Source organism: Vipera berus, assembly GCF_964194415.1.
Source record: "Vipera berus genome assembly, chromosome: 2".
In the NCBI taxonomy this organism is placed as follows: domain Eukaryota; kingdom Metazoa; phylum Chordata; class Lepidosauria; order Squamata; family Viperidae; genus Vipera; species Vipera berus.
In genome coordinates this window covers 158,667,191-158,686,235 of record NC_138203.1, presented here as the reverse complement: position 1 = coordinate 158,686,235, position 19,045 = coordinate 158,667,191, and positions in this window count along the sequence as shown.

The following is a 19,045-nucleotide window of genomic DNA, read 5'->3' as shown; positions in this document are numbered from 1 at the left end:
TCAAAAAGCAAACCAATACATTCTTGGCATCAGATACACAAGCCTGCACACAGCACTGTCAGGTAATTGGAGGGGAGCATTTGGAGGATTTGTTGAATTTTTGTTCTTGTTGAATCCCCTCCCATCCTCATTCAGTTTATTTATTTTTATTTATTTTATTTTAATCCCATTTATATCCCGCCCTTCTCCGAAGACTCAGGGCGGCTTACAATTTAAGCACAAACCAATGTGCTTAGCAATTTGATAGAGAAGATAGTTTGATAGAGAAGAAATTGCTTTTAAATTTAGATTTTTTTTCCCAGGCAGGAGACAATCCCAAGGGATTCCTCATGAATAAAGTTGTTGTGTACTGGGTTCGTTGCGCAGGAATGAAGATGAGGCGAGTGAGTTCAGCAAAGATTGTGGTTTATTGCTTGCAGGATCTGAACTAGAGAACAGGGCTACAGATGCAGCAATTTATAACCTGGCCCCTAGGCGGTGGCCAATAGGTTTGAAGCAACCCATTGCCACCTAGGGGCAACCAATAGCATCGCTGGAGACGGGTTGTCTGAGGAGCTGGGAGCTGTTAGCTAGCTTCCCTGCTCAAACAGCCTTCCAGCAATTGCCACATGGTGTTCCCTTAACAAAGCAAGCCTAATACATTACACCCCTCCCTCCTAGAATGAACAAACATTATAACAACAGAAAGTAATTACAGCAATACAAATTTACAAAAGGTCTAACATGGCGTGAGAAAACAGGTTTCCTCTTAGCTAATACAGGTGTTTCCTAGCTAGCAGCTCAATAAGGTACTTACAACATTATAGCTTCAATATTCAGGACAATCTTGTAGATAAGCAGGCAGTACAATAAGGTACATACAACATTACAGCTTTATTATTTCAGGACAAAATCTTGCAGATAAGCAGGAGGTTTGTGAGCCCTTATGGAATGCCTGGGGGACCCAGGCACTTCCTGGCCTACCAGCTTGCCCGCTGGGCTGGGTATACCAGTGTCTCTCAGTTCAAGCAATTCAGGATGGCTCAGTGGTCTCTGGCTGGCCTTTTCAGGTTGGCCCACCCCAGAGTCAGTTTGTTCAGCAGAGTTAGCACAGCGGCTGTATAACTCAGGTTGGCTTTCTCCGTCAGGGGACCCATGTTGCATTTCCGGGCTTTCCTCCCCTACGGCCAACTCTCCATTACTTTGGCTGTTTGAGCCTTCTGAGTCTATGCATGGATCGGCCTGGCTGCCAGTTTGCGGCCCTTGGTAAGGACTTATGATGAGGTTCTCCCTTTGTGGCCGTTCTGGGAAACGCTTCCTAAGCTGATTGATGTGGTGATGGACAACTCGCCTGCCCTTTAGGCCCACTTGGTATGAGAGAGGGCCTAATGTTTTAGTGATTTTTCCTGGCACCCACAAGTTCCCATGCCTGTAGTTCCTGGCCCACACCCCATCACCCACTTGCAGCCCCCTCGGGGGTTTTGGGTGAGAGGCTTCTGCTGCCACCCAGTCTGGGTGCAACCTGTCCAGTTTCATAATCAATCGCCTCCCCCAGCGCAGCTCTGCTGGGATTTTCCCAATAGCCGTGCATGGCGTGGAATATTGGCAAAGCAAAAAATCAGCGAGTCTGTGGTGCCAGTCCCCGGTCACTATATGCCTCAGAGACTCTTTTGTGGTGCGAACCATGTGTTCCGCTTGACCATTAGTAGATGGGTGAAACAGGGCCGATGTCGCATGCCTAATGAGGTTTGCTCTCAGGAATGCCTGAAATTCTGCTGCAGTAAATTGGGCCCTGTTGTCAGACACTACGATGTCCAGCAGCCCGTGCATGGCAAAGAGTTTCCTAAGCACCTGGATGGTCCTAGCAGTAGTCATGTTTGTAATTGGTATAACTTCAAGCCATTTAGAGTGGCTGTCAACCACTATAAGAAAGAGCTGTCCCTGAAAGGGCCCAGTGAAGTCTATGTGAATCCTCGACCAGGGAGTGTGAGTCTCCACCCACCTGTGAACTGGAGCATGCAGCATTTCGGGCCTTGATTTCTTGCATGTATAACACCCATGCACCTGGGCCTCAATGGCTTTATCTAATCCTGGCCACCATAAATAGCTTCTAGCCAAAGCTTTCATATGAACAATACCCAGATGGCCTTCATGCAGTGATTGCAAAACCCTGTCTCTTAGCAAGGTAGGAACTATAACCCTGTTCCCCCAAAGAATACAACCCTTGTGAGCTGATAGCTCATGTCTTCTTGTAAAATAGCTCAGAAACTCAGGGCCTGGGCTTTTATCTAGCCACACTGTGTGTACCCAAGAAAGCACTCTACTTAGTGTCTTGTCTGCTGCCGTTTCTGCAGCAATGTCCCCTGCATGGAGGGGAAACTCTGACATGTCCTGAATGGACAAAACACAGGCCACTGGGGCTGGATGTGGTTCAACTTGTGGCAGTGGAAGCCTGCTCAGGCCATCTGCATGGCCCATTTCTTTGCCGGGTTTGTGAATCAGCTTAAACGTATAAGCTGATAAAAAATAGACCATCTCAGCATTCTAGGGGATAATATGTGGGGTGTCTGTCTGTCTGTAGTGAATAACCCCAATAGCGGTTTGTGGTCTGTGAAGACCGTGAAGTCCCTGCCATATAAGTAGTCGTGGAATTTTTTAACTCCAGCTACAATGGCCAATGCCTCTTTGTCAATTTGAGCATAATTACACTCAGACGAGGACAGTATCCTTGAATAAAAAGCAATTGGAACTTGAGTTCCATCTTTCTCTAAGTGATTCAAGACTGTACCCACCCCGTATGGGGACGTGTCACATGCTAAGCAAACTGGTTTAGACTCCTTGAAATGAGCGATAGTGGAAATGACCGACAGAAGTGCCTTCAGTTCCTGAAAACGTTTTTTGTGAATACTAGTCTACTTCCAAGAAGCATTTTTATCTAAGAGCCTGTGAAGCGGCTCCGCCACTGCGGCCTTGTTAGGAAGGAATGCGTGGTAAAAATTGAGGAGGCCCAGGAATGCCTGTAGCTCTCTCAGTCAGATCTTCCAACTGGCGATTCACTGGCCAGTCCCTTTGGCTCTGCAGACAGATGCAATGTGGCTGGTCTTCCCACAGGTCCGGCACATGGCTGTCTGGAACCTACAGTCCAAACACTGGTGGCGACCGCCACAACCTGGACATCTAGGTAAGGGATCTGCCTTGTAAGTAGTCTCTTGCTGCTTGTTGCTGCAGTGCTGATGGTCGGGTTGTCTGTGTAATTTGTCGACTTCTGTGTCTTCTTCGGGGTCTTCTGTGTGTTCAGCATCCTCGTGGTGGACAGCTTCTTCACGTTGCACAGTTTTGGCGGGCCAAATGGCTCATATGGCCCCGCCAGTGGCTTTGTCTGCCATGTCTTGCTTCTGTGCATTGTAAAACGATAGGACCTCTCGGGTGAAAAGCTTCTGCTGTAGCTCTTAGTTGCGAAGGCCACAGACAAGCCGGTCCCATAGTCTCTCCTCAACATTGGAGAACTGGCACAGGTGTGCGGCCTGCCTCAAGGCCACGATGTATTCGGATGTGGTTTCACCCGGTTGCTGTATTCTTTGCTCGAAGGAATAGCGCCAAGCGATCACCGACATCTTTGGCTGGAAATGTTCTCTGAGCTTCTTTTTCAAATCCATGAAGGATACGGATTCCAGCAGCATTGGCGTGAACAGGTTTTCGGCTAAGTGGAATGTTGCTGGGCCACACATAGAGTAGCGTGGCAGCTTTCAGTCCGTCCTTGGTTCGCTCGAAGGTAGTTCTCGACCATGTACGAGGGCCACTCTTCTGGCTGCTTGATGTTGAATTCTTTCAGCTTTCCAACCTTAGGCATTCTGCTGGTCTTCGCGGCTGGTTCTCAGCGTCTTTGAATCCTGCTCCTCCATTGCCCAGGGACTGGTCCTCTGAGTGTGTGGTTCCTAGTGTGGCTGAGCAAGCCAACCGTAGGGGGGGGATTTGTTTTTCCCGCCAGGCGTGTGCTGCCTCGCCCCTAGTGACTTTCAGCTTCGAAGGAGAAGCAGAATCCCACCTTCGTCGTCAGTATTGTGTACTGGGTTCATTGCGCAGGAATGAAGACGAGGCGAGTGAGTTCAGCAAAGATCGTGGTTTATTGCTTGCAGGATCTGAATTAGAGAACAGGGCTGCAGATGCAGCAATTTATAACCTGGCCCCTAGGCGGCCAATAGGTTTGAAGCAACCCATTGCCGCCTAGGGGCAACCAATAGCATCGCTGGAGACGGGTTGTCTGAGGAGCTGGGAGCCGTTAGCTAGCTTCCCTGCTCAAACAGCCTTCCAGCAATTACCACGTGGTGTTCCCTTAACAAAGCAAGCCTAATACATTACAAAAGTAGAGTGTTTTAGCTATGCAGTTCCCAATATGTGTGTTTGTGGGTGTGGAGAGAGAGAGAGAGAGAGAAAGAGAAAGAGAGACAGAGACAGAGGGGGTGGGGGAAAGAGAATTTGTATGTATGTGTTTCATTGCACAAAAATCTGGTGAGTTGCAGCCTCTCTGACTTTCCATAATACAAATGCACCACAAGCGAACTTACCTCATGAGTCATTTTTTAGATGACTCAGAAATGTGGGCAGCCATGGTGGCCACAAAAGGATGGAGAGAGTGTAATTAAGAAACAGGCATCACCCCCTCCCCTTCCCATTACTTCACAACAATAAAGAAAGCTCAAGATGACTGCAAAAAGTAATTGAGAGTGAAGCAGAATAACCATTGCCTGTAATGCAAACTCTCAGGGCAACCGAAAAATTAATTTTGGCCTTGCAGTGCTGTAGCCTGCACACTAAGCAAGCTCCTTACCACTGAAGTCACACTGAAAGATAAATGCATCCCAATTTACCAGGCAAAATCCTGAGTGATGGTTTAACAGATTAGTTTCTCGAAAGATGTTAACCCTCCCAGGTTATGTGTCTGCATGTTTATGGGACTCAGAATTTTACACAGCCTCTCCTTCCATCCAGCTGGCAGAGCCTGCTGTGAAATTGGTCACATACACCCACACATACACACACAGACAGACGGACTCACAGATGCACATGCGCACACGCACACATAAATGATAGGTAAAGAATTTGAACTAAACTGATAACTTAACTGTTCTAAGGGTGAATGAACAGGATATAAATATTAACTATGGAACTTTCTTATTGACAAAGTTCGACACACCATGGGCCAGATGCATTCCTTCTGCTTCCTTATTTTCATATGCTGCATCTACACAGGTCAGCTAGATTTTTTTTTATTATTGCTGTCCAAAACAGTAGGGAGAGGTTAAAGGGGGGGAAGGGAGACAAAGCTCTGCTATTGTTTAATTTTGGAAAAGAAGGGAGAGGAGATACTAAGGCTTAGGTTAGTCTTCTGAGGCAGTGAAAGGGTTTCCATGATTTTAAACCGGTCCTTCCAAAAGGTACAACATACATTGCAACATTCCTAGTCGAAATTCCTACACTTGGGTGGCAGGCTGGAGAACAGCTGCAGGTAGCTGATTCATTGCCCAAATCTCTAGTAGGGGGAGAGGGGAAAAAAAAGCTGCAGGGCCCCCTGCCAAAAATGAGCAACAGTATTTCAAGCTGGAAAAGGCCTCCTGAATAAGGTGGATAAGGGAGTGAGGTTGGGAGTGGGGAAGCAAAGTTCTGGAAGCCGGTGCATATTTAATCGGATTAGAGTCCATGAGTTTCCTCAGCAAGTTCTTAAACAGTTGAGCTGCCAGCTCCTGAAATAAGGACAAGTGGAGGGAGGAGAGTTGGAATGGCATTGTAAAGCAGGGGAGGAAGAAATCTGATTCAGAGTTGAAACACACTATGTGGGATGTCTGTTTTCCAGACCTTGTCCCATTTTTTTTCCTATCACCTTCCTTGGTTGGTTAGGCAATAGTCAGAGCCAGGATTCCCAGGTTCTAGAGCTAAAGAATTGCAAAAGGCAAAGTTTGAGGACAGAACAGCATCACTGTCTGAGTGACAATGTGAAACACTGTCGCAAATCCACATTTCATCCCACAGCAGCAATCTGTTATTTAGAAAGTACAAAAGGAGGCTCACAAATGGATTGCAAAGCCAAAGAGTAAGCGTTCTTCTGAGACATTGAGATAAAATCTCCTGCAAATTGAACCCACCCCTCCTAAAAGCAATCTTCAGAACAATGATGTCTCTGCTGTAGCAGCCATCCCACAGCTCTGAAAAGCCAATGAAGCCAGTAGATGGGTTGGTTGGTTTATTGACTTAATATAAAATATGGCTTTTTTAATGATTCAAGGAGAAGGGCTGTGCAGTTCACTGCAGTAATTAACTGTTACAGAAATCATCGTTTTCAAAAACAATATTGGCTGCAGCCTGGAGTAGATTCCATTGACCTGCCTGGACAGGATTGCTTCTATGCAGTTTCTCTCCTGGGGTGCATCTTCATTTTCTGAGGAGCTCCATGAGATGAAACCAAGGAGTGATGCCTAGAGCACAGAGTCAGCCAGACTAAACATGACTAAGAGCCCACATTTGGGCCTACATCATGGCAATAAGGGAGGACAAAGGTTACTTCTCTGCCCTTACTGCATCTGCCAATAGCTCTCCAGCAGTCCTATTTAGGTGGGAGATGGATGGTATAACTCTCCTTTGACTTCTTGATCGGTCAGCAACTTTTGACAGGGTTGACCACAGTTCCTTCTGGAGTGCAAAAGGGGCTAGGAGTGGGAGGCAATATGTTGCAGCAGTTCATCTCCTTCCTCAGCGGTCACTTCAAGATGGTATTGATAGGAGGGGAGAGATCAAGCCTGCAGCCCCTTATTTGTGGAAAGCCTGAAGCTTCAACCTTCTCCCCCATGTCTATTTAACATAGTCAGGAAACTATTCCATCAGTTCAGGGTTCACTATCATCAGTATATTGATTATATCCAGTTTTAGATTGCGGCCCTGGGCTGTGCCAGTGAAGCGGTCATAGTGCTGGAATTGACGTAAGTGTGAAAAATGGTCATATGTCACTTTTTTCAGTGCCATTGTAACTTTGAACGGTCACTAAATGATGGGTTGAAAGTTTACTACTCCCTGTAATTGGCACTCCCACCCACCCACCCCCAGCAAAAAAAAAAAAAAGGCTTCAATCGCTTTGCACAAACCAAGGAGAATTGTTACATCACCCTCTTGCTAACCATGGTCCCGGACTACAAACAATGTGAAAAAATGAAAGCGCAAAAAGCTGCTAGTGGAAAAAGATGGTTGCCCTTTGTTTAACTCAAGAAAAACAAAAACAAGATATTAAGAAAATGGCAAACAATAAAGAAAGAAATAAACAAATAAAATGGCAGTATTACAGAATCTTGACAAAATGGGTTTGACCAGAGCAGGGCTTTAACAAGTGTCTATATTGCAGTTAGAGAGAGCTCTACAATGCTGCCTTTGTGTGTCTGCGGAGCTAATCTCCAATATAGCCTAAAATTGAAGGCATGCAATAAAGGGGGGAGGTGGAATGGAAGAGGCAATGTGCAGGGTATAGTTAATAGGGGAATTATGACAAAATTATTACCATTCCTTCTCCTTCCACCATTCCTGTGTTTTTGGTTTAATGCACAGAATAGGCGTGCATTTTAACATGCTCACTTCATTGGGATGGAGAAATACATCTGTCTGCAGCATGATGATGTCACTCACAGGATGATATTATGTATGTCAAGTAGAAGCAAGGTACAAGAGAGGCACAATGGCTGCTGTTTCTATCTTGTAATTACTTAAATTTTCCCTCTTTCCATTAAGTTAATGACCAATAGAAATAATCTGAGAAAGTACATTAGGCCAATTTTGGGATTTTACATTCCAGTGAACCCCTTAAACCTTTGATCGCTTCAGAATTTTTTGAAAAACACTGAGCTGGTCTAAGTTCACAACATGAATAATGGAAACTTGTTCTTGTGAATCTGAACCTTAGTTATGCATTTATTTTGTTGTTGAACTCAAGTTCCTTGTCCTATTTAAGCTACCACCATTACTTTCAGCAAACAAACTATATTTAAAGCTAATTTGGAACATTGGCTGGCTATAGCTTATTTCACATTGATGTCTATACTATACAGATATATGCTGGCATTTCTTTGTCATGCTATCTGAGAACAAAAATTCTGTAGACATTACACACTACTTGAGCACACCTCTAGAATGCAACAAAGTGGGCATGTACCATTTCATTTAAATTAAAACAGGGGTCTCCAAATTTTAAGACTTGTGGACTTCAACTCCCAGAATTCCTCAGACAGTATTGCTGGCTGAGGAATTCTGGGAATTGAAGTCCAGAAGTCTTAAAGTTGCCAGGTTTAGAGACCCCTGAATTAAAGTAACCCCTTTCCGCCATGTTCATTGATTGAAAATGGATTCTTTGATGCTGATCAACAAACATTTCCATGTCCTTGAATATGGGAGCATAGTTCAGACTGTCTACTAATGTAGCTAAAGTTAACAGATGCTCATTTCTCCCTTTAAAGATTAAAGATGCTGCAAGTGGTTAAACCTGATTTTTCTCATTAAAATACAAAAAGTTATTGTGAGTATTGGAAGCAGTACTTGAGTTGAAGTTTGCACCTCTTAAAGTTGTTGAAGTTGAAAACTGTAGCTCTAAAAGAAATATCAACAATTTTTCTAGCAACATTATACATACACACCATATGTTATAATCTGCATGTAAGAAATGATGAGAATCCTAAACTTCATGACATGAATCTTGGGAAGCAACGCATCTTAGAGGAGGTACTCTGAAACCTAATACTTAATCCTATCCCTTTTGGATGAATCTCCCTTGCCAAGGCCCTTATTTTCAGCTATGCTTTCCTAGATCAGGCTCTGGGATTGAAAAGTAGTCCAAACAAAGATGATAAGGTGTGTCCAATGATCTTTGTGCCCTCTGATCTTGCATTAGGTTCTCATCACAAACCCGTATTTTGGCTTTCTGGCCTACCAACTACACATGTAAAATGGTGGCTTGCACGTTTGCATCTGTGATTTCATCTGCATGTAGACAGATTTCAAAAATATACAATATTTCCTTTTAGGGGAAAAACTGCAGGCTTGGCTGCCTGCTTGTCTTCTCTCCAGGAACTCATTATAGAAGGGGAACCCATTTCATATCAGAGTTGGGCTGAATAGCTCTTCAAACAAAGGACTATTCTGTTAAATAAGATCTACAGTCACTCAAATGTTTCCTTCTCTCTCTCTGAGATGGAGAAGGAACATCAACCCTATCTTTATGAAGTCGTCTTTCTGTGAAGTCACTGCTGCTTCTCTTTTCTTCTTTTCTTTATTTCAATTTCTTCTGTTCCAAAAGCCAAATTCTGGACGTGGTTAATGGCACCTTTTCTGTTCCTCTTAGTTGATGAAGCACCTGAGCCTGCCCCCCCCCTCTCATCCTACCATGTGACTGTGGCTACTGATTTCTTTCTGATGTTGCCTCTGCCTTCTAAAACATACACAGATTTGGTGGATTTTCCAAGTGCTGCTACTTTCTTCTATAGCTGAAGGAGAAGGGTTTATTAAATTCCTGTGCCTACTGGCACAAATAGAAAGGCCACATGGAGCTACTTTCATTCACCAGCTGCTTGATAGAGCCTGGCTCTCCCCCAGTCTCCTGAGAAATACGGGATTGAAATATACTAAAATCTTGGCTATATTAAAGTATACTGTTTGCATACTAAATAGTGTGGTTTGATGTTTGTTTCTAATACTTCAGTGGGAGATCATTAGAAAGCAATAGATTATAAAGGTAAAGGTAACGTTTTCCCCGCACATGTGTGCTAGTTGTTTCTGACTCTAGGGGCCAGTGCTCATCTTTGTTTCAAAGCCGAAGAGCCAGCGCTTGTCTGAGGACGTCTCCGTGGTCATGTGGCCGGCATGACTAGACGCCAAAGGCGCACGGAACACTGTTACCTTCCCACCGCAGTGGTCCCTATTTTTCTACTTGCATTTTTACGTGCTTTCGAACTGCTAGGTTGGCAGAAGCTGGGACGAGTAACAGGCACTCACTCTGCTACGCGGCACTTGGGATTCGACCCGCCAAACTGCCGACCTTCTGATTGACAAGCTCAGTGCCCTAACCCACTGAGCCACTGTGTCCCTTTTAGATTATAGGAAAGGCCAAAAAATAAAAAAAATTGGAAGAAGATAATGACTAAATACTTCCATACTGTTGCCCAGAAAACTCTACACTCATGAATTCACTAAGAGTCAAGCTTGAAAGAAATTTTACCTTTATTAGCCAATAAAACTCCAGTTTCAAGATTTGCTGCTCTAGTTATCCTCTAGATCAGTGTTTGCTGAGGTTGAGAAACAATGATCTAGATTTTTTTCAACCTAGATAGGACAGTCCTTCCTTTATAGCTCATTCAACAAATCATATAGTTAGCCTGAAAGTTATCTGCTCTAAGAAAAAATAATTTGTCAAAATGTTTGGAAATTTAGCAACGGACATAAATGAATAATACTATGTTTACTGATAGACTAAAGTATCATTTCTCCAAAAGCAGTAAACATTTTGTGACAAAAAAGGGTAGAAATTTCAACAGGGAGGAAGTATGTAGAACAATTAATAGGAAATTCCTAATTTTACCTGTTATGAACCACTTCCTCTCCCACAGTTCCTTTTAATTTTAAATTAGTTCATCAAACACTAAAATTAAATTTCAATTTACTGTGAGCTTTGCATGCTATATTTAATGGATTGCCTGACATTTCATTTAGCCATTATTTCACTTCAGGGTGATACTTATATAAGGCTTTTAAAATTAGCACCGCCTTTCAAGCTGAGAGGGTCAGAACAGAGTTTGCATGCCATAAAAAGCTTCTTATCAAAGCTTATTTCCTCAGATCTACCTTTCATCTTTTATAATATTTACTTTGCAAATCCTTGAACTTAAAAGCATTAAACAGGTTAAGGGAGGGAGGGAGGGAGGGAGGGAGGGAGGGAGGGAGAGAGAGAGAGAGAGAGAGAGAGAGAGAGAGAGAGAGAGAGAGAGAGAGAGAGAGAGAGAGAGAGAGAGAGAGAGAGAGAGAGAGAGAGAGAGAGAGAGAGAGAGAGAGCGCGAGCAGAAGCAGGAGCTAAGATACATTGAATTTAGATTGTCAATGGCCTGTAAAAAGTTGTAGATAAGGATACAACAATTTAGGGCATTTTCAAAATCAGTAAAAACATATAGAAGGTTGGCAATCTTTTCTTCTCCCTGTTAACATCAGAGGACAGAGGGTGTTCTTGCCTTAAGGCTCAGGCATGAACAAGGAAAGGCAAAGATTTCTAACTTGGTTCACTTCCTCTCCTCTCTACATATGATAGGGGGAAAAATTCCATCTCTTGAAGAAACATCACCACCACATCAACATAGACAGTACTAAGTTAGATAGATCAATGTACTGATTTGGTATAAGGCAGTTCCTATATTTTCATGAGACCATTTAGTCCGGATACTTGAATTGTTCCGGGAGTGCTGGACTGTAAATTTTCCACCAGGTTTTTAGATTTCAGTTCTACTACCATTAGCTTCTGAACGGTTACAGCTAAGATCCTTTAAGTCACCCTCAGTTGGACCTTCCAACCGCTTGCTAACATACAGGATCATGTGCCTTCCAGTAATTCTCTAATTGCCTCTCAGATAGAACCCATTTTTGGCCATACCCCTTTGGCTAAGCAGCTGCTATTCCATCCAGCTGTTTCTTTGATATGTCATGTATCAATCAACTTATTTTGACATTTCTGCAAACCCAATTGTGTTCTACCAGTATCTTGCTATGCTTGTTTCCTTGCATGCCTTTGGATTCAGATAATTTAACAACCTGTTCTCTGCCCTAATGACTATTCTAAGTATAAAAAAACAATATACCGAAAGGTAGTTTATCATATCAAGCATTTAATACTTAAATAAGAACAATAAAAGAGGTACACAAAATTAGATTATGTTACAAGAAAATTATCAGTATTTAGAAATAATGATACTCTTTCTTGTATGCACCAATCCCCCCCTTTCCTGTATGCAGCAATCGAGAACTAGAGAGATGAAGCGTCTATTCCTGAAATTACTTCTTAGAAGCACCACCTAGTTTTCACCTGAGTAACGTGATCGAAGGTGCCATGTCTCCGATTGGTTTCCGTCTTTCCTCTCAGACTTTTGGGGAGGGTTTTTTCCCCCGCCTGGAAGGAAGTTGAACAAAACCCAAACATGTTCCAGAAAACACAGATTTATCAGAACCGGTTCGCCGACCTCAACAAAAAATTAGGCATCGGTTCTGCCTAACTCGTGCAAACCAGCTAAACCCCACCACTGGGTCTGAAGCTTGACAATTTGGTTTATTTGAGATGACCTATTAGTGCTTGCCACTTTTCCATTGTGCCATTGTTTCCCATAAATTGTTTTTTTACTGCTGTTGGCTAAGTATGCTACATTGAAGATGAGGTGAATTTGCCCCCTACCAAATCTTGTTTGTTTGAGCCATGGTGCCTGCTTGTTCTATAATGACATTCTCTTTAGTTCTTTTTTAAAAAAGATTTACACCTCCTGTAATCCTTAAGATTGGCATGATGCAAAGTGTATCATGAAGTGATGTATATGAGACATTGAAATTTGCCATGACTGTATTATATACTTGCAGTAGGCCAAAATCTACTATTACTTCCAAATACTTGGTGTCTTCAGATTTCATGAGGAAATTCCTCCAAATACATCTCTTTCAGTTTGTGAAAATAGGATTTGAGATTGGCTAATTTTTAAGAAAATAATATATGCTGTCCTAAGTTTGGGAAGCACCATGCAGGCTTAGTGTAGATGCACCTGTCTTTCATGAAACTCTAAACACCTAGACATCTAGATTACTGAAGCTGAAGCGCAAATACTTTGGCCACCAAATGAGAAGAGAGGACTCATTGGAAAAGACCTTGATGCTGGGAAGAATTGAAGGCAAAAGGAGAATGGGACGGCAGAGAATGAGATGATTAGATAGTGTCATCAACACAATGGACATGAATTTGGACAAGCTCCAGGACAGGGAAGCCTGGCATCCTATGGTCCAGAGGGTCATGAAGAGTTGGACATGACTTAGCGACTGAACAACATCAAGACATCTAGACACCCGAACCTACCAGAATCTTATATATCCAAAATATATTTGAAAGTTGGGGATCATCCTGCTCTAATAATGCCTCTTTATATTATTTAATGTACGGTACATACAAATTGATCTAAATACTTCTATATTTTGGATCACTGCCCCAGAGAATTTGGGACAAGAATGATGTTCCTTTCCCTTAAAAACATCAACAACAAAAAAAATTCTTTATTGAGCACCTTACTCTAAAAACCCTTCCATCTTTTCTCCAACAGGTGTGATAGCTGACCTGTATTTGTTTACAGACATGGGTGGAGGAAGCTAATTCTAGAGAACTTGGCAAGGTGCTCTGGATTAATCATTAATCACAAACTCTATTCTTCAGCTTCTCTGTGGATTTATCTTCTCCTTAAAGAATGTTTTGAAGTAGCCGCGTTTACAATAACAGGCCGAGTGTGGATGAAGAGCAGACAGAGTACAATTACACAACAGTGATAGGACATGTTACTCACTGCACGTGGGTGGTCAGGAATCACTTTAGGCATATTCACAACTGTCAATCACACATGTGTTATTGATCAGACCCCCAAAAAGCGGGATAGACATTGGCCTGGGCAATCCTGTTAACACATGCTGTTTGGCCATGCAATTGGATGTACCTTGTTGAAATGAAAATGTGCACAGCTGCTGTCCCATGGTCCCATGGTGCAGAGTCCCCTTTGATCAAGACTTTTTCACTCACCAGGCCCAGTCTCTTAACAGCTTTTCCCACTTAGTAAACCATGGCAGTACATTTATTTATCGGAGTATTCCTATACTGCCCTTACAGTTTAATAAAATGCCTGAATCAGCAAACAGACTAATGCTGAAACGCTTGCATTAAAAAAAGAAGAATGAGTTGAAAATAAATAGCAGGAGCAGGTAGAAACCCTCGTCACCAATTCAATCAATCAAACTCCAGGGCTATCAGAAGGCTGAGGAGCAAAACCATCAACAAACTATGCTGAGTTAACATCAGGCAAAGGAATGGATCTCTTAAGGGCTAGAGATAATTGTAACAAGAGAATGCCCTTTCATGTCACAGGATATGCAGAAAGCCTTGGCTGACTTTGGTAGACTGAAAAGCTCCTGTAGTCCAACTTGCCAAGTTGTTGAATGCTGACTTACATTGTCAGTGACACTCTGGAGCAGAAAGCCATAGGGTGAGAGGTTAACTCAGGGTCATCTTCTGTATAATGAAGAACTGCTTATTTTATAGACAGTCCTCCTCGAAAAACTGAGCAACGCTTTCCCCTGTCCATAATAAAATTAACAATGGAACAGTGAGATAAAAAGTAAGCCAACCTCACTAATTCTCACTGCACATTTAAAAGCAGATAACCTACTTTGTTTTCCTAAATTGACTCATCCAGCTACCTAGAGAAAGAAAAGTGAGTGAGATTGTGGTCTAGAGAAAGATCCTCTCCCCCTCTGAAACTCATTGGCAGAGATGGGCTGAAAGCTGCGCTTCTGGTTGCTTAACCTGACTGTGGAGATGTACTTTCCGAGCCGGATGGTCATTTGAATGTATTATCCTTGAAAAACTCTTCGGTGCTCTAATGCTGATTGATTGGTCAATTGATTAGCTGACAGAGGAAACAGATCCATCAGTTCACGTATTAGTTACAGTTACTAAAAATATCCCTCTAGTAGCTGTTAAATGCAAGGGTGAAAAATTAGGGATTGCTTTGAAGTGAACTGCTTTTCTGCCCAGCCCTTGTTGATGCACAAGTGTTTCCTTCTCCCAGCTGCCTGCATAGGAACAAGCACTTCCTATGTCCTATTGCCCTCCTCCCGGCTTTCTGAAGTCCGTATCCCTAGGCAAAACACAGGAAGTTGTGATCACCATGGACATCCAAGGCCGAAAAAGGTCAAAACCCAATTCTGGCTGGAGTTCCCCAGTGTGTTTGCTTTGCCTGCCCCATGGACCTTCTGACCGAGGGAAACTCGGGCGCTGACCTTTCTAGTGACCCAGAACTGGCTCATCGAAGCTCCTGATTGCAACCTTCTGGGTGACATAAGCATTTTAATGAAATCCTGTGGAGTTCAGACACTTAATATGACACTTCCAGAATGCCTCGGTTTTCCAGAAGAACTCTGTTCCTTCCTGGAACCAATCAGTCAGTCCATTTAATTAAATGTTTAAAACCCATTGGTGCTCTAAAAAGCCAAGTACTTTGGTCGCAATTCTTCTGTAGCATATTCTTCTTTAAACTGGAGTTGAAGCCACAGTTATTTACAGAGTTAAAGGAAAAGGCGCTTTGATTTGAGCTTGACTCCTGGGGATCTCGTAGACCCCTCAGGTTATTTTCATGGCAACAGTTTGAAAGTGGATTGTGATTGTGGTGTTTTTCTGGATTACCCCCCCCCCCGCCCCCAATTTTGTTTTTATTATAGCTGTGTTATTTCTGATCAGTATCCATCCATCCAAATGCTGTTCAGTTTTGACTCTGTTTACTTTTTTCAGATCCAAGAAGACTGCAAATGCGAATAACTTTCAGGTATATAATTCAATTTTTACCATAGATGACATTCTTATATTCACAGAATTTTACCAACTTGTCACATACATCTCAGTATCTTCTATTTCTACTGAAATGGAATGGGACTGTAATACACTAGGGCTGTCTGGTAGTCTGGTACATTGACTGGGAAGTTATGGGGTTGAAGTCCAATACATCTGGAGGATGCCTAGTTAAACTAGATTGTGCAATCCTGTACAGTTGATTGCACTGCATACATCTCCAATTTGCACAGGATATATAAATGCCTGGAGACGCAATTTTACCAGCAGCATTTGACATTATTGAACTCCGTGGTTAAACTTTCTGGAGCTAATTTTTGATAAAAGATGTTGCCACATCATATAAATTGATGATGATTTGGACAGGAGTGTCAAACTCGATTTCAATTGTGGTTGCCCTTGGGGGCCTGGGGTGCTTGCGGCCAGGTTGGGTGTAGTTGGGCAGTCATGGCTGACTGGGTGGGCATGGCCAGTTTGACGTCACTCATGTTGGGTGTCTGTGGGGGGGGGCAGGGGGGCAGGGGGATCCAGGGGTCTCCCACAGAGGGGGGCATGACCAGGATGGGTGCTGGGGCCTGATCCACTGGATGAGCCTTGCCAACCCTCTTGGACTGTGTGCCGGTGGTGGGGGGATGGGATGGCATCATGGGCTGTCTGGAACTCTGGATAGTAGGCACCCAGCCTGGCCCTTGAGCTCCCAGGGTACTTGCTGGAAGACAAGTTTGGATGGCGGGGGCCAAGAGCATAGGGGCTGTGACATGGCACCCTGCCCGCCCTACCACCTGCCTCCCATTGCCTGAATGGGGCTCCCTTGGAGACGGTGAGGGACTGACCCCTCCCACCCCAGCCCACCCCAGCCGGCCACTCCCCTAGTACACACACAGGAGGGGGCAAGCACATGGGGGGGCGCAATGGTTTCTGGCAGCAGCCACAGCCCGCCAGCCCCTCAACCGGTGCACTCTGGAGCTCCATAGCCTGCTGAGACCACCAGGTTGGCCTTAAAAACAGCAGGCGCAGTGGTGGCACTGGCAGCAGGAGGAGGGAGAGCCCTGGGGAGAAGCCTGCAATCTGGCCTGCTGGTGGTGTGGTGGCCACACAAAGACAAAGTGGGATGGAGCAGGCATGTCCAGTGGGCCGGATCACATGTGTGCCCCCCAAGTGGCTGTTCCAGGGCCAGGGCAGCAGTGGCCAGTTCCTTGCCATCTCTGGGGTGGTCCCGTGATCCAAATCTGGGCCCATCTCAGGCTGCTTCCGGCCCGTGGGCCTTGTGTTTGACATGTCTGATTTGAAGGATGCTGAGGTTCATTAGGAAATGTTGCTAAATCACAGAATAGAAAATTCAGATGCAGCCAAGTTATCATATCAATATTTCATTTGCCTTGCAATTGAAGGGGTTTTTTTCCCCTATTCATTGGCTCCGGTACTCTTTTTTGCAGATAGAAAAATCACACTTGACTTTGTTCTCTCTCTTTTTTTTTTTTTTTGCATTTGACACTTAAATATTTGAGACTGTAATGCTAGTCCTTTTAAAATTATTTTAGATTTAACCACCCTGGCTCTTGGAGGATTTAAAAGATAAAATATGACACCTCTGGGCCGTGAGTAGCATTGATTGCCAGTTTGCTCCCAAGTCCATTTCAAGGTGCTGGTGATGACCTATGAAGCCTACATGATATAGAACCAAGTTATCTGGGGGACTGCTTCACCCAATGGCATCTTATCACCCCATCAGGTTTAGCAGGAGAGGCATGCTATGGATCCTTTCTATAAGGTAAAGGTAAAGGTTCCCCCGTACATGCGTGCTAGTCATTTCCGACTCTAGGGGCCAGTGCTCATCTCCGTTTCAAAGCCGAAGAGCCAGCGCTTGTCCGAGGACGTCTCCGTGGTCATGTGGCTGGCCTGACTAGACGCCAAAGGCGCACGGAACGCTGTTACCTTCCCACCGTAGTGGTCCCTATTTTTCTACTTGCATTTTTACATGCTTTCGAACTGCTAGGTTGGCAGAAGCTGGGACGAGTAACAGGCGCTCACTCTGCTACGCGGCACTCGGGATTCGACCCGCCAAACTGCCGACCTTCTGATCGACAAGCTCAGCGTCCTAACCCACTGAGCCACTGCGTCCCTATCCTGTCTATAAGAAGTGTCATTTGAACAGGGCACAGGCAGAAAGCCTTTTCTGTCTTGGTGCCCACCCTTTGAAATATGATCTTTAATCTTGCTCTAATATAACTATTTGTACTTTGTATTTTATTTTGCTGTGGTTGTTAATTCTGTGATTCGGTCGCTCATGTGAGATGGCGGCTGCACACGTTGAATCACTAAATAAATAAAAAAAATAGGTGGCTGTAATGCACCACTTTGCCCTTTGGGAAAACATCCATGATGATAATTATGCTTTTGCTACAAAATTTCAATAGTGTATTCTGAAGGGGGCGCATAAATATGGGTGGGGTTTCACATACAAGCCAGCAAGTTTCCCATCCTGCATATTTATCTAGGACAGAAATCCAGTCCTATCCAACCTGGTAGAACATGTTGCTCAGCAAACCAGTACTGGTAGTCCTTGACTTATGACCACAATTGAACCAAATTTCCATTGCTAAGTGAGACAGTTGTAAAGTGGACTTTGCCCCATTTTACAACCTTTCTTGCCACAGTGGTTAAGTTAGTAACCTGGTTGTTAAGTGAATCTGGCTTCCCCATTGACCTTGCTTGTCAGAAGGACACAAAAGGAGATCACATGACCCCAGGACCCTGCAACCGTCAGAAGGACATGGCAGTTGCCAACCATCCAAATTTTGATCACGTGATCATGGGGATAATGTAATAGTGATAAGTGTGAAAAATGGTCATAACTTTTTTAGGGTGCTGTTGTAACTCCGAACAGTCACTCAATGAATTGTTGTAAGCTGAGGACTACCTGTATTAGATTACCACGCTTACAAGTACAAGAATTTAACAAATCAATAACATATGAGTTAAAATAAGGGCACATCCTATTAAAAGAGCATGGTGGCACAAGACTGAAGAGGAAAAAATCCAAAAGGGGATAAATGGTAGAATCCTAAATTTTGGAAATGTTTTTTAAAAAGATCTGGAAGTTTGGATCCCACAAATCTCAGGAGAGGGCCACATGTGGACGATTTCAAAGGCATCGCTACAGAAGTGGGAGGGAGAGCCTATGGTCTTGATGCAACAGTGCAGCCCGTTGTGTTTGGGTCAACACAATCTGATGGCAAGTAGTTGAAAAAATGGCAGTCCAGTCTTGGCTTGGAAACAGAGCAAAGCAAAAGAGTCAATGGATGGGGTTTTTCTTGCAGATGTTTAGTGCATCTGGATAAGGGAAGAGAGACGATGGGGAAGCACAGGGTACCAAAAAACAGGTTGAAAGTTCCAATTCATCCCTTCCAATAAGGC